Source organism: Panthera pardus, unplaced genomic scaffold, assembly GCF_024362965.1.
Source record: "Panthera pardus isolate Hobbes unplaced genomic scaffold, ASM2436296v1 HiC_scaffold_21, whole genome shotgun sequence".
Taxonomy (NCBI): domain Eukaryota; kingdom Metazoa; phylum Chordata; class Mammalia; order Carnivora; family Felidae; genus Panthera; species Panthera pardus.
This window is the reverse complement of record NW_026526777.1, coordinates 7,654,479-7,671,306: the sequence shown is the minus strand read 5'-3', so window position 1 is coordinate 7,671,306 and position 16,828 is coordinate 7,654,479.

Sequence of the window (16,828 nt, the reverse complement as noted above, 5' to 3'; positions counted from 1 at the left end):
TCACGATCTCACGGTCCCTGAGTTCGAGCCCCGCGTCAGGCTCTGGGCTGATGGCTCAGAGCCTGGAGCCTGCTTCCGATTCTGTGTCTCCCTCTCTCTCTGCCCCTCCCCTGTTTATGCTCTGTCTCTCTCTGTCCCAAAAATAAATAAACGTTGAAAAAAAAATTAAAAAAAAAAAAAAAAGAAACCAACACGGGACTGTTTTTAGTTCTGCCCTATTATATAAGAGGTATATATTATGTTATGGGTGATTATAAAAAAGTTCCGACTAAAATCTATCCAGATTCATTTTTTTTTTCTTTTGAAGGTTGCAAGGTACAGTATAAAGGGATTATCAAAATATAGTCCGGGATAAGAGGAGTGGAATCCAAGAGCAGAGAGAACTGCGTTAAGGATACTAAGCCAACCACAGAGAGAGAAGGGGAGTGTTTACAGTTGAGGATGGCCGGCTAAGCTAGCAGGTGGGATATGACCATGGGAATCTAGGCAGCGGTGTTGCCTCAACATCAGGAAGGACAACATGAGTCATGTCAGATGTCCACCCGTAAGAGAGGGACGTCTCACTGGGGGCAGCGGGGGTCGACATAAAACATAATCGAGCTAGTGAATGTGTTCATCGTATTTACACATTTTTCACTCTGGTATATCGGAATGCCAGGTTAAGGGAGGCGCATTGTAGTAAGAGGGGTGGAGTTGAGTTCTGTGGCTCTTGGTGCTGTGTATGATATGGTAACAGAGCCCATGCCCTTTAGATAGCTTATAAGGAAAAAGAAGGATGCTATCCACGATTCCAGCGAGGGACTATTTCAAAGATGGAGCAGTTTGCTAGGGCTTTATCTGGGCTCCAGGGATTTCTCTTGAAAACTCTAGTCTGGTAAGATACAAAAGTGCTAAGTAGGGAGACCAACGCAGAAGGCAGGTCATAGGAACTGTTTCAACAGAAATGAGGGAGTCACAGCCGAGAAGGTGGCAAAAAGCTGAAAGTCAATGGACAAAGACCATTCATTAGGACTTATTAATCAGGTTCCAGAATCTCATTCTGTACCCATCAACTAAGGTCAGATTCTACTGGTTGATGGGTGTAGACAGGTAACGTACCTCGAACTCTGGTCGTGACCATCTCACAACCTGAGCTTCCTGAAAATCTGGAAATCACGTCAGTGGCTGTCACTGGGAGAGTCTGGGGACGCTGGAGCTGGCAAACAGGAATGTGAATGCTTTTATATTTGATTCTACGAATTAGAAAAAAAATAAAAATTCTCAAATCAGTGAAAAGCTTATTGTACACATTACAGTAAATCCAAAGAGAGTGAACATCTAAATTAAGCAGGGTCTCATGTTTCTCTCCTAACAAGAAGTTATACGTTTAAATAATTTAATTTTTTTCATTTGTATGATGCCTCTGCCACTGATGTTACATTCCTATTCCTGAAAGCATTAGCAAATTACATAGGCACATTAAGTGTTTCAACTACCACTCTGTATCTTTTAAAAAAAACAACCCTATATTGTCAGGAAGAAAGAGAACCCTTTTTTAAACAAAAAAATCACTTCATCAGCTTTGGGATTTTGCATTACAACTTGAAAGCATTAGGAATAAGAACAAAGCATGAAAGCAGGCACACTTAAATTTTGAATGAGATCTCTGCTCTTCAGAAACCAGCAAACAGAAACAAATTGATCTTCCGGTTTCCCTATGCTTGATTCCACATGTTTAACGATGCAGTGACCACTGCTTTCTGTAAACTTGAAATACATAAGATCATTTGATTTTAGTTTTGTTCTGGGAGTTCTCTCTTCCCACAAGACACTGAGAGAGAAACACATCTCCATCATCTGCGAAGGATTATCTACCTTCAATTGGTACATGACAAATCTTAAAGAGATAGGGAAAGGCTGGTTTGCTTTTGATATATTAATAAAAACACCAACACTCCCTGATATCTACATCGTCTTTATAATTTACATGGTGTTTTCACATCCAATTGCTTATTCCATTGCCACAAAATCCCTGTGAAGTCAGTAGGGCAAGAATTACCATCTCCATTTAAAATTTTTTATGAATGTTGATTTTTGAGAGAGAGACAGAGTGTGAGTGGGGGAGAGGCAGAGAGAGAGGGAGACACAGAATTGGAAGCAGGCTCCAGGCTCCGAGCTGTAGGCACAGAGCCCGACCCGTGACTCGAACCTAGGAACCACGAGATCCGTGAGATCATGACCCAAGCTGAAGTCAGACACTTAACCGACGGAGCCACCCAGGCGCCCCAATCATCTCCATTTTATAGCTGCATTAACTGAGACACAAAGAGGTAACAAACGTGCACAAGATTGCACTGTTAGCACACTTGTAGAGGTAGAGCTAGAATCACGAACCTCAGAGCTGTGTGTGTGTGTGTGTGTATGTGTGTGTGTGTGTGTTTATTCCACTTTATCCCTCTTGATCCCAATAGGAAATGAGAGGGAAGAATTTGTTTGTTTGTTTCACCTACCCAGGAAAGGCTTCTGATACAAAATGCCTTCCTTAGCCTTCTAAAAAAAAATGGACGAACATCCAGAAGGAAAGTTAAAGCCAAAGACAGCTTTCTGCTTAGGCTGAAGTGAGTTATGGGAAGGAGAGAAAGAGGAGAGGTGCGGAGAAGGGGAAGGAGGGTGGAAGCCAGTAGAGAAGTATTGAGCAGCTATGGAAGAATTAAGGGGAGCCATGATGGAGAATGTACTTGATTTTTTTTTCCCCTTCAGAGTGAGCCTTCGCAGTACAGCTTTGCTTTCTTGGATGAAAGTCCCTGAACATCAATTCAATCCATTTCCACATGTATTTATTGAATACAAACCATGTGTTCAGTCATGAACATGGCACCGTGGGGGACATAAAAAAAGAACATATTACACAGTCCCCACAATATAAAGGAGCATGCAATCTTGCAGAGAGAAGGGAAGATGGGTGGCAATATATATGAAACAGTTGGAGGAAAATCTAAACACAATGTAAAACAAAAGTGTTAATCTGAAGCATCAGAATGGATGGGACAGACAAAGACATGCTGGGGCATCAGATGAAGGAGAAGTTGGTATTCACAGAATTTCTAAGCAAAGGCTTTGTGAAGAAAATGGAGCCAACGATGAATAAGAAGGTATTCCATCATTAACACTGGAAAATAATACCGGTTACAGAGTCTAGCCCACTACCCAAAGCCAGGATTCTCTGCAAAGTTTGGGATAGCCAGGCCCCTAGCTTCAACCCCAACAGTTCCAGAGATAATTGCTGTCGGGAGAAACATCCAACTGTGTCTCACGACTGTCTCATAGGCTTACTCTTAGAAAGGACGTCCCTATGTTCAGCTGAATGCTACCCACTTTTTTCTCTCATTCTTGAGCTCTGGCTGTGCTTTCTGTTTCTGGGACCGCGTAGAATGGTCTCAGTTTGTCTTCCACAGAAGAAACTTTCAAGTATTTGAAGAGCCCCAAGTCTCCTCCTTTCCAATCAGAACGTCCCAAGTTATTCTGACAGCTGTCAATCCATAATCTTTAAAGTGGGTTGGGATAGAGGGGGACCGAGAGATGTGGTCTTTCTTCAGTCAGCTAGCACCCATTTCCCTGGGATGGAGGTCTGGAAGAGGCCAGGCATTAGTGAGGCATTCAGAGGGTCCAGGAGGATAAAAAGATGTCTCTCGTTTTTATTTGCTGCCCTTATAGGACCCAGTGGCTGGGTTTGTCCATGCTCACCCTTCCTGTGATCCTTATATTCTCTTTTGACAGGTTAATCAGAGGTTAACACATAACTCATGCATCCATCCCTTATGGAAGAATCTAGAATGTATTCTTCCATTTTGAAGAAGCAGAAGCACTTTTTAACGTTGAATATATACTTCTTTAGACATAAGCCTTTGATTCTGGATACACAGAGCAATATTCAGTACTCATGTACAGACACAATTTGTCCAGGATCACTGCACACAGAGTGAGGTTGATGGCAGACCTGATAACTAGAAAGGTCTTAAGACATCACTTGATCCAACTCTTCTCCTTTATTTATAGATATGGAGAGTAATATATCCAGTGTTTTATCCTACAAACTGTAGACAATATGCTTCATGTGGGTTTATCAATCCCCGTCAAATTTCTCTAATGCTTCCTAAAGTTAGGCTCCATTTTTAGACTGCAGTGATGAGAGTATTTTGTCCTAAAAAGCACCCTAGAGATCCATTCAGCATCCTGTGATACGCCAGCCAGGAAACCATTATATGTGCCTGGTTATATGCGGGGCTTGTGGTGGTGTTTTTCAAATCACTTTTAGGAATCCATTATTGAGTCACTACCAACACTGAGTCAGCAGGTTGGGAAGTAGTGAGCTAGACAAAGTCTCACATTGTGAAAAGGACAGGTTGAGGCCAAACATCAGAGTGATTGGACCCCTGATTGATTTTATCTTCACTAAAACTCGGTTAACCAAACATTATTTACTTCCTGATGTGAGATAGTACAGAGAACACAGTAATAACTCTGAAGTATTCCAAAAACAAATTGAAACAGAATCCAATCAAAGTATTATATCTAACTTTCAGTCCATAAGAACTATAAGGAATAGAGAAACTAATTCAATGACACCAGAAACAGACAAATCCAGGATGTGGAACATTCTGGCCGAATTTCTCCAACAAGTCAATTAGTACATTAATAACAAAAGATATAAATAAAAAGGAGAGGGGCACTAAGTTCTGGATTGAAAGAAATTTAGAAGGTATTTATGAGTATAATAATCAAATAAAACAAGGCTGAACTAGCCAACTCTAAAAACTCATATTTTAGACGAATGGAACACTTAATTACGAACTGGATTTTAAATGGTATTTAGGAGTTATTGTTAATTTTGTTAAGTATAATAATGGTATTTTGATTGTGTAAAACACTATTGCCTTTGAAATGCAAACCAAAGCATTTGGGGAAAAAACTCAAGTCTAGCATTCGATTCCAATTGGCCTAACAGAAGATAAAGAAATAAGGATAGAAGGATGGGAAGCACAAATGAAACAAAATGGTGGCAGTTCTTGAAGCTGGAGGATCGCACGCTCCGCTTTTCTGTTTTGTATATTTTTGTAAACTTAGGTATTTTTACGATAAAACTTTAAAAAAAAATCAGGGTGGCAAACAGACTTAAGGCTGAACATTGCATAGTTTAGAGCAGTGACACTTAGCAAAGTGATCGAGCAGTGACATTGAAAACATTCTGATTACAATTCAAGTGACCAGTGATGATGGCCGTTTGGCTTATGGGATATGGTGAGAATTTGTTCTTGAGCGTAAACTGAGAAAATTGAAAACTCATTCTTTGGAAGGCATGTCGATTTTTCCCGAGAGGAGAAATTCCAGTTGTCATTATAGAGATGGTTTTGCTCCTATTCACCTCTAGCCTGGAGTAGCTTAATCTTAACCTTTCCTAATCAAAAGATGTTATCGTTCAACTGCACCAGTTTAGGAATGAGAATTTTAAAAATGGAGAACAAGCTGAGGGTTGACGGAGGTATGTGGGAGGATGGGCTAGATGGGTGATGGGCATTAAGGAGGACGCTTGTTATGAGCACTGGGTCTTGTGATAAGATGGATCGTTGAATTCTACTCCTGAAACCAATATTGCACTGTGTGTCAACTAAAGAACATTTAAGTAAAATAAAAATAAATGAGTAAAAGCTAAACGAACGGGAGATTAACAGGAAATGAGAACATTATCCTAAAACCATCTGTTGTTTGCGGCCTCATTTTGTTCTTGAGAACCCCGCCACGCAATGTCAGATACGAGAGGGACAGACCGTTGAAGTGGCCATGCGTAAGGGGCATCCTAATGGCCATAGGAAATTGACTCCAGTCGTCCAGCCTTTACTCCAACTGGTGCCAGTTTGAACACATTTCTTTTTGCTCACCAGATGATCATCCCTCACAGGCATAGCCAATCCTAATCAACCGCCTTTTTGCTGGCTGCTCATTTGGCCAGGGGCTGTTGGAAAAAGAGGCTGCCAGCCAGGAAACATAAATTGCTTCTCTCTCCTTGTCAATGGTTTGTGATACCTGTCTGCTTTATGGGTAAGCAGGAAATTCTCTGCCCACTAGGTGTTAGTGTTCACAGAAATCTCCCTTTGTTTCATTTAACAAAACAGATTAAGGAGGTCGTTATCTCTTTGGGCAGAAAAGTCAAGAGTGGGTAATGTTGACGTGAAAATCCGTCAAGCACCGTCATATTGTCACTTACTGGTTTCTTAGTCATGCGATAGTTTAGGCTGAAACTTTGCCCACACGAGGTGACCTGTCTCAATGTTCGACTATTGTAGAGCCAAGGGAAGAACATTCTTCACTCAGTCACTTATTTATAAGAGCTCTTCAAATACCAGACACAGTGCTAGGTGCTGGGGACACAATTGTGGAAACGACAAGCATGGCTCCAACTTTCAAAGAACCAACAATCTAGAGGAGGGCAGGGTTTTTTGTTTCTTTCTTTTTTTTTAAAAAAAGCAAGAATGATGTTTGATTTGACAAGGAAATGAGGGAAGACCTCCTTGAGAAAGGATATTTGAAGTTGAGATCTAAATGATGAGGTGATTTCCTGGTTCATGAGTTCGAGCCCTGCATGGGGCTCTGCTCTGAGAGCGCAGAGCCTGCTTGGGATTCTCTCTCTCCCTCTCTCTCTCTGTCCCTCCCCAGCTCATACTCTCTCCCCCACTCTCTCTCAAAATAGATAAATAAACTTTAAAAAAAAAAAAAAAGATAAGCAGGCGCAGTTAAATGGAGAAGAGGTGGGTGGTGAAGGCACCATTTGTTAGGACAGGGAGAACTATAGACAAACAAGAGATACGGGTTTGTTCCCTGGAAGAGTGTCAGGCAGACCCCAGATATTATTAAGTTGTGGTATTAAAATAGCTAAAGATGGGGCGCCTGGGTGGCTCAGTCGGTTAAGCGTCCGACTTCAGCTCAGGTCACGATCTCGCGGTCCGTGAGTTCGAGCCCCGCGTCGGGCTCTGGGCTGATGGCTCAAAGCCTGGAGCCTGCTTCCGATTCTCTGTCTCCCTCTCTCTCTGCCCCTCCCCCGTTCATGCTCTGTCTCTCTCTGTCTCAAAAATAAAACGTTAAAAAAAAATAATAATAAATAAATAAATAAATAAAATAGCTAAAGAATTATAAGTTTTTGCTCTCTTTTTAAAACGTAACCTGTCAGATGTGGATTCAATATAAAAAATGAAAGCATCCAGGATTTCAACTTGAGGTGGAATGGGTTTGATCTGATTTTTCCTGTGGGTTCATAGATTGACAGCGACTTACCATGACCTCTCTTCCCATTTATTTCTCGTAGCTTTCACTATCTGTTCCACTCACTGTGTGCTCAACACATGTCACACACCAGTTCAGTGGGCATGTTAAGATGACCTTCTGTTCACTCAAGTTGAGTGTGTGTGTGTGTGTGTGTGTGTGTTGTTTACTAATACTGCCATAAACTGCATCAATTAGAATTAAAATTGGTGTCAGGGCACCTGGGTGGCTCAGTCAATTAGCATCTGACTCTTGATTTCCACCCAGGTCATGATTTCACAGCTCGTGAGATCAAACCCTGTGTCAGACTCTGTGCCAGCATGCGGAGCCTGCTTGGGATTCTCTCTCTTTCCCCCCCGCCCACCCCTCTCTCTCCCATGCCCTCTGCATCTCCCCTGCTCATGCTCTTTCTCTCTCTCTCTCTCTCTCAAAATAATAAATTAAAAAAAATTTTTTTAAAGAATGAAAGTTGGTTTGCCTAATGTAGAACATCTAAATAATAGCGACTTAGACAGAGGCTTATTTTTCTCTCACATTAAGGAGTTCTAAAGATAGACGATCCAAGACTGGGATGACAGCTTCAAAGGAATTCTGCACAAGAATCTTTCTACAGGTTGTTTCTCACTTCCTTACCACATGCCTTGCATCCTCAAAGCCAACACACGGGTCAAGCTGGCCCCTGGGGCGCCAGCCATCTTGACAGACTCTGAGCAGCAGGAAGGAAGGAGGCAAAGGGCACACTCACCCTTTGAGTTGGTCCCCATGTAGGGATTCCTCAGAACGCCTACCGAATGGTTGCATATATCTCATTAGCTATCGTTATCTGAGTTAGAAGCTAGGAAAGATAGGCTCAGCGGATTTGTTTATTTACTTATTTATTTATTCTTCCACTTAACCTGAGTGTGTTGGTGCTCTTAGCAAGTGGGAATTCTCTTCCTCAGAACGGAAGAGAGAGCGTTTGTCCTGTAGGGAATACGCAGACTGTCACAATCGCTCTCATTTGATGGGTACTCACCACACCGTGCGCACTGTCCCACACACTTTCTTATTTTATTATTTTTTAATTGTTTTTAATGTTTATTTGTTTTTGAGAGAGAGACAGACAGACAGAGTACGAGCAGGGGAGGGGCAGAGAGAGAGGGAGACACAGAATCTGAAGCAGGCTCCAGGTTCTGAGCTGTCCGCACAGAGCCCGACCTGGGACTCGAACCCATGAACCGTGAGATCACGACCTGAGCTGAAGTCCGACGCTTATCCAACTGAGCCACCCAGGTGCCCCTCCCACCGAACACTTTAATAAACTTCTTTTTATTTAGTTGCACAGCAGTCTTGTCAGGTAACTTTCATTGTCCCCGTTTTGCAGATGTCATAAGCTGAGACTCTCAGAGTCACCGTGCAGACACAGCAGAGTGAAATGGTGCTGGGAGAGATTTTCACACAAAAATGTTTCCCAACGTTGATGTTTCTTTATGCATCTATGTTCAAGCCCTCTGTAAGCTACAAAATTGGAAGTTCCTGAATGAGAGGAATTCTTCACTGCTCGTGGCTCTCCCCCCACTCCCATGAGACCTGCACCTTGCATGAAGACGTGCTCATGCAGACTTGCTCTCCAGTGTCTGTTTAAAGCCAGGACAGAGTGAAGACCATCCTAGTCCACGGGTGTCTCTACCAGCGTCTCCATGACAAGCCCATCTGCCCTGCACGGAGGTCTCAGGCAGGACCAAGAAATCCGCGCCTACGCCTTACCTTCCAGAGGGCTGGCTGCTTCCAGCTCTGCCTTCTGTCCAGCCAGAGGCAACTCTGGACACAAAAGGTGGTGCCTCTTGTTTTCACAGTGCCAGAAGGCAAATGTGGGGGGTGTGGAAGATGGGGAATAAAACGGAGCCCAATTTATGGGCACAGTTTCGAATCATGCTTATCTCATAGCCAACGCCTTCTAAATCCAACAGTCCTACAGAGAAATAAACACTAACAATGCAAAACAGATTCATTTCCAAATGACTTCATCTCCTGGTATTTTCTCCCTAAAGAGACAGTCTTATGGATCTAAGCTACTTTGTTGGGGTTTTTTTTTTTTTGTTTTTTTACAAAAATGCTTGAACAACTTTAGCTATGAATAATAAGAGACAAAGTGTATTTACTCAGGATATTATTCGTTCAGTTCTTGCCTGTTACTGTGTGGAGGGAAAAAAAAAATGTACAAATGCAAGCATGGGTACAGATGGCTTCTGTTATCAAACACTCCTCCAGTAATACAGACTGGATCGTGTGTCAGGAAGAAAAACAAAATCAGAAAACCCTCCCAGTGCGAGAGCTAGAAGGATCTTCAGGCCGTGTGAAACCCTTCTTATGCAGTGCTTGACCCATCCCAATCTCTTCCGTGGCCGCGGCAATGAAGACCGTTGGTAGGGATGAAATTTGCAAGGGTTCTGTCCTTCCCTCCCCTCTTCCTGGTTCACCCCATCCCCCCTCCTTCTGTGGCATGTCTAATGCAAGTCATACAAGGGGATCACATTTATTATTCACCTCCTAGGATGATTGTCTACCTTAAATGAGATAGACCATATAAAGTGCCTGCTATAGACACATCACTCTTTCAAAAATAGGTGGTTTGTAACAAAGATAAATAAATAAATAAATAAAACACATTCCTTCGGAGGAAAGCTAATACTTTATTGGATCTACTGAGGTTGCTGTGTTCAAACCCTGCCTCCTTGGCTCCTGCATTTTGGGAGGAGGAACCACGGGAACAGCCCGAGGGAGGTGAGTCAGAGGAACAGTGACATGTTATACACAGAGACTACTCTTTAAAAGCCATTTTGGGGGGAAAACTTACAGTCAACAAATCTGCAATTTTAATGTAAGTTCTATGAATGCAGCCCTTTACCTGTTTCCGCCACCTTGGACTCTCCAGGGCTCAGAACTGTGCTTCTCACATGGTAGGGGCTCAGGATACCCAGGTCAAAAGAAAGACTGGAAAGAGCCTTATGTGAAACTTTGGGACACAGCGCGGAACTTTTTTTTAAAATTTCTTCTAGGGCAAAAAAAAATTTTTTGACTGGATTTTTAAAAACCTGATGTACCCATTTCTCTAGTTTTTTGTGTCTTTTAGAACAAAGGAGCCATTCATTTATTTTCCAATTCTTCGAAGAGATATTTAATGGACTACTATAACAGTCCTCTGCGAGGCCCTGGGAATTTAGAGATCAGCCAGTCTCTACCCTCGAATTGCTCAGAGTCAAAAACGAAAAAAACCCACAACTACACTATTAATGTAAGGAGATACGCTGTAATTAAAGAGCAGACAATTGCTAAAGAGGGAGACATTCAGTTCACCTAGAGGTGCTCAGAGAAGGCTTCCGGAAGCAGAGAACACTTAATCTGGGTTGTGAAAGATAAAGAGGATTTCACCATTCACTATGGTGAAAATAAATCTGCGGCATAGTGAAGTGCGTGCTAAGACGGTTTGTCACATGTAAAAGATAACAGGAAGCATGATAGAGACAACTGTGCCAAAGTCCTAGAATTCTGGCATTATATGTGCACCTGCTGGTAGTGTTCAATCCTTGCTGGCAAGGTATGGTCATTAGACTGCTAGAAAGCAGTGGGCTAATTGTAATAATAACCACGATCCAGCCAGACGTTATTTCCTTAAAGCAATCAATGATTGCCTGAGACGTGCTGAGCTCTGTGGAAGCTGGAGATGAACAGAGATCTATTAAAGCATCCCGGCTGCTCCCCTGGAGGCTAAATTCAGATCAGGTTGGGCCATTCTATCTGCCTTTGATCTAGGCCTATATGGTTCTGGTCAACGCAGGGAGAAAGGGAGAGACATGACCAGGATGGCTATGACACGCTTCCTCAGAGTTGGGCATGGAAAGCTTCCTACAGCCTTGATCATAAGCATTCTATTTCTCCCTTGGTTCTGAAGCAACTCTTGCCCAAATTATTTGAAATGAAAAGATACTCAGGTAGAAATATAAAAATATGCACCTCTTTGAATTGTGCTTTTCCTAGGCTATTTGCTTCTCAGTGAGGGAGCTCCAATGTGGGATCTCCTTTTAATGAAGTGCAGAAATGTTTACAAATACTCTGCAAAAATTGTGCTCATGTGATTGGTCTTGCATTATCTTACCGATAATTCTCTTGCCTTGCCTTAATACTCGTAATCTTCTGTACTTTTGCCATCTTGCCATCCTGAATCACCCAATCTCGGCACAGAAGAAAATTCAACTCTTGCACAGCCTGGGAGGAACCTCTTCCCTCTTCACTTATGGTTCATTCATGGACTTCCTAGGGTTCTTTTTCATGTTTCTGACAAAACAAGAAAATACACACACGCGCGCGCACACACACACACATCATCTAATTTACTTGCAGACTGGCTTGGGTTGGACTTGTTCACTTATTGGTTTCCAGGACTCATCTGAAACTGTCCAAGTTAATTCAGGTTTCTGGGAAGAGTGATTTTATTCCTTCAACGCTTAGAGGAAGGCACAGCCCAGTTGTAGAGTACCACCAGAAAGTAGAGTCATATGCTGAAAACCAAGCCTCCCTATTCGCAAAGCGAAGGAGTTATTTAGCCACCCCTAGCCCAAAACAAGGCAGAATCATTCAGAATTTGAATAAGCTTAGTCCAACCTAGCTGTATTGCTCTTCTCTCCCCAACATCTCCCATATAATAATTATGATTTCTGCAGGCAAACTGAAGTCTTTTCTAATGTAAAATTCCATAAAATACATCCATAACAGAGGCTGTGTGGAGACACTAAGAAACCTACTGATTTCCTTGCTAAAACCTAAGAAGTCCTCTCTATTTAAAAATTGAGGATCATTTCTTCAATCACTCATTCGACAAATATTGCTGACCACTATCTCCAGTCACTCAGAAGTGTCCTCCTGGCCTTCCACCATTGCCTTCTCTGCCGGCACATTCTGCCTTCATCATTGCCTTTTCTGCCACATTATAGAATTCCCATCAACAACCAGAGGGCCTCTTTGGGAGAGCAATTGCAAACAGACACCCCATTGGCCCACAGATTTGTTTTGTTTCGCTCACTTAAATTTCTTTCAATCGAATCTGTTTCTAACATGCCGGACTTGGACCATTTCACATGAACAACAACAACAAAATCTGTGTTTTCAGGTTCCACTGAAAACCTGAAACCTCCAGAAATGCTGGGCACGTCTCCCTACGGCAGCAGTGGTTCTAGCCTCCCACTGATGGCCTCCACGAGGTAGATCCTGTGCTCTCTCATCTGCCTCAGTGGCTGGTGGTACCTCCCAAGAAACTGCCTTAGATATTTGAGTTTCATCCAGGAAACTTCTGCCTGCAAGGAAGAGGTAGGAAGCCTAGGGAAACCAGAGGTAATGAAGGAGCTGAAACAAGAAAGCAGGAGAAGTAAGTGACCAGGGAAAAATACTCCAGGGTCAAACTCTATTCATTATTGTATGAGGTTTATCACCTCCAACAAACACCAAGCAAGGGGATGACTTTTCTTCAAAGACCTTGTTTGGAGATCCAATAACTTCCATTTGGGACCATGGAAGGATCAATTCCATTATCTTACGATCAGACAAATCATTAGCAGCAGTGACAGCTTTCCCAAGACACATGATCCAGGCAAATTTGTGAGATAGGTCAAAGTGGTGAACAGAATAGGTCTAGTGGTGGACAGAACTCTCCAATTTCCTGGTGTTCACACTTTTGTGTAATCCCTTGCCCTTGAATTTGAGAGAAAGCTATGACTTGCTCCTAACAAAGAGAATGTGGCAAAGTGTTGGGACATCACTCCCATGATTGCCTTATAATATATAAGACTCAGTCTTAGCAAATTGGAGCTAAAGATACTCCTTGTGAACTTGATAAAGTAAACCATCACCCTGGAGAAAGCCATGTGGCAAGAAACCGTGGGTGACCTCTAGCACCTGAGAGTAGTCTCCAGACAAGCCCTAGAGTCACAAGGAAATAAATCCTGCCAACAATGTGAATAAATGAGGAAATGAATTCTTCCCCGCTTGAGCCTCCAGATGAGAACAGCCTCACTGATGCCTTGTTTCCAGGCTTGTGAGAGCATAAGCAGAGGATTCAGCTAAGTTGTTTCCTAATTCCTGACCCACAGCTGTTCCCAGATTTATGAAGTGAGATAATAAATAAGTGTTATTACTACTAATTTGTGGAAATTTTATTAAACAGCATCAGAAAATGAATGCAGTGCCTTCTGCCTTTCGTTTACTCTCTCTGTGTGTGTCTCCTCTTGCATTTGTCCAATGTCTACATGAATTACTCATTTTCCCAGTAACCCCCATCCTCCTCCCTTACAATGTCACCGCACAATATATTCCTCAATACGCTTTATTGTTTGAAGTACTTGCCTCGACCTTTCCCCCTTTCCATTTAATCTCTACTTGCTTACACATTTACCAAAATGCACCTGTTCCCATTCCTTTGTGTATTCATTTTTATTGCTTCTATAATAAATTACCACAAATCCACTGGCTTAAAACAACATAATTTATTATCGTAGAGTTCTGTAGATAAGAAATACAAAATGGATCTCATTGGGCTAAAACCAAGGTTTGGGGAGGGCTATATTCCTTTCCAGAAGCTTTCGGGGGAGAATCCACTGCCTTGCCTTTTCTAGCTTCCATTGGGCACCCATCTTCCTTGGCTTATGACCCCATTCCTCTAGCATTATTGGGTCCTCCTCACATCCCTATCTCTTTTCTGCCTCCCTCTTCCAATTATAAGGGCTGTTGTGATTACATCAAGCCCACTTGGGAAAGGCAAGGTAATCTCTTTATCTCAAAGTCAGCTGATGAGCCATCATAATTCCATCTGAAACCTTCTCCCCTTTGTCATGTGCCATGTGACATGTGGGGATTAGGATGTGCACATTATTGGGAGGGGGCTATTTTTCTGCCCACCACACTTTGTGAAAGCTGTAAGTTTACAAGACAATCTGCAGGACTCATTGAAGCCCAGGTGCTAATAATTGATAATGGGTTCATCTTTCTGGGGGAATTTAGACCCTGTGGAGACCTCTCCAAAATACACAGAAGTTTCATATCTAAGGACTGCTTCCTAAATGGGGGAATCTTCTGGCACTGGGGCAAGTCTGTGAGAGATATATTTTAAACAAGGGGGCATTTAACGGTTCACAAATCACATCTGAAAAATGACTGCTTGCTCTGCCTTCTTATAAAAATATTTCACATTTAAGTCTTCATGATCCATCCCAGCAGTAATGTACTGTCATAGTCTAAAGAGGTTAGTGGCAGGCTCCAGTCATGATGTAGTTAGAGGAGAAACCAGGGACGCTCCCCACAGAGTTGGCACAGTGATTGCCCTGCCCTCGGGAGGGGGCAAACGCCATGAAACATTCAGCTGTTGTGACACCCAAGCGGCAGTCAAATTCAGAGGCTTGATTTTGTGACTCCTCGGCGTGTATAAATTATCTCGATGGGAGTTCCAAATTTTCCAATAAATCTCCAAACGAAATTAATTTTCAGGGCTCTCATTAGCTTTAATTGTATTGTTACTATTACTGTATATGCTCCTTTTGTGAGGTTGATGAGGACAGACTTGTAGAGAAACAAACCAACAGGCAAATGAGGGACATGATAGATCCAAAATATTTGGAAATTAATTGTCTATGTGCCTTTTTCTTTCTATTTCCACAGTGGAAAAGAGGGCAATTGTCAATTATAAATGATGGTGGCAAATACACAGATTTTGAGACGGGGCCAAGAACCATAGATTCTGATTTATTTCTCTTCAGAATTCTGTTTCTTCCCCACAGACACACAGTCAAGAAACACACACACACACACACACACACACACATAATCTGTGTTTGCCTGGTCTTCTAATTCATAGTTCTGAGAACTGTCCTGCAAGTCGCTGTTTCAACTCTCCCATTTTTTTTTTTTTTTTTAAATCTGGCCACGGTTGTCAAGAGGAAATTAATCTTTTGCAGCCAAATGAAATTTGGGCTTCCCAGCACTAGCCACTAATGAAAAATGCATTAATGGCAAGCATCAGAAAAACCCCTGGCTCTCAGTACCAGAGGGTACATTTAAATAATTCTATGAATATAGATCAATAAAACTAATTTACTTATAGCCTTTGTGTGCTGTATTCAAATCGGAATAAAAGTCATTTGTATTACAATGTTTTGTATTAATTTGAGGTATCTATTGTTTTACATATTAAATTAATCTTGGCCTTCCGACAGAACTTCATAGATGATATTAAAATACGAGGCCTGGGATTTGATGTTAGTAATGGTGTGATTTCATAATTCAGCCTGGTTTGCCTGGATGTCATTTGAAAGGCTGGAGAGGTCCCAGAGGGCCAGCTCTGAGAAGCCGGGGTTAAGCTGGGGAGAGAGCAGAGGACTTTAATATTCAACCATGCAGCACATCCACAGCGGTGCCCAAAGGCCCCCTGGGAGTTTGGGGGTTTGGACCGGGAGCCTGCAGAGTAGGGATGTGGGAACAGCGCTCATAAGCACCTGAGTGTTCAGAGCAGGAATGGATGACTACAGGATGCGAATATCTTGACTCAAGGGCGGAGACCACGGCATTCCTTCCTGTTTCAGTGGAGATCATTATTTTTATCACCACTGAGTATTTACTCAGTGCCTTTTCTTTACTAGGTGCATAGACACAGACAGTAAAAGACCTAACGTGAGATTGTAGGAGCTTCACGTTGGCACTGGCCAATCACTAGGCAAGTGTGCTTTAATGTGGTAAGTAATGCACCAGGAATAAGTACCGAAGGCCCAACACCCCCTTAATACTCCTCAGCAGCCCACTGTTTTCTGGCCTTACCTGTGCGTGTTTTGTTGGTGGTGGTTTTTTGTTTGTTTTGTCTTTTAAGTAGGCTTCATGCCCAGTGTGGAGCCCAACGCAGAGCTTGCGCTCACCATCCGGAGATCAAGACCTGAACTGAGATTAAGAGTCAGATGCTTAACCAACTAACCCACCCTGGGAGACTCCCTTGGATTTATTTGGCCATGGGATCCTTTAAACACACACACACACACACACACACACACACACACAGAGCTCTTGGATGTAAAACAAAGACATAGTTAACCAAGAGGTGGCAATGAAGAGTAAACATTCAACCCAGCCCTATCCTCTGCAAGAATAACAAAGCAAAATCTCCTCACCCTCTCTGACCCCAGCGGCATCATCTCCCCAGAAGTCTCCTTGTGCTACACCTTGTGAGTCTTTTTGGTCTTCGAGCCAGATCCTGCCTGGCCCTCTTTGAATGGTAGCTGTAGCCAGGAGATCGATGTGAACAAACGAGTTTCCGTGGTAGCTCTGAGGTTTTCGATACTTGGCAGTTACTTGCTTGAAATAGTGCAGGGATGATCATTAATCGGCTAGTGCAGAAGAAATTTGCTTCTTTTTTCCCACCGTTCTAGGATTCTGGGACAGCGGGGAAGATGAGAGGCTGGCACCTCCATGCCCTCCTTACCTCCGAATCCCTGGGACAAGCCAAGGCTGTCTAGAGAACTGAATT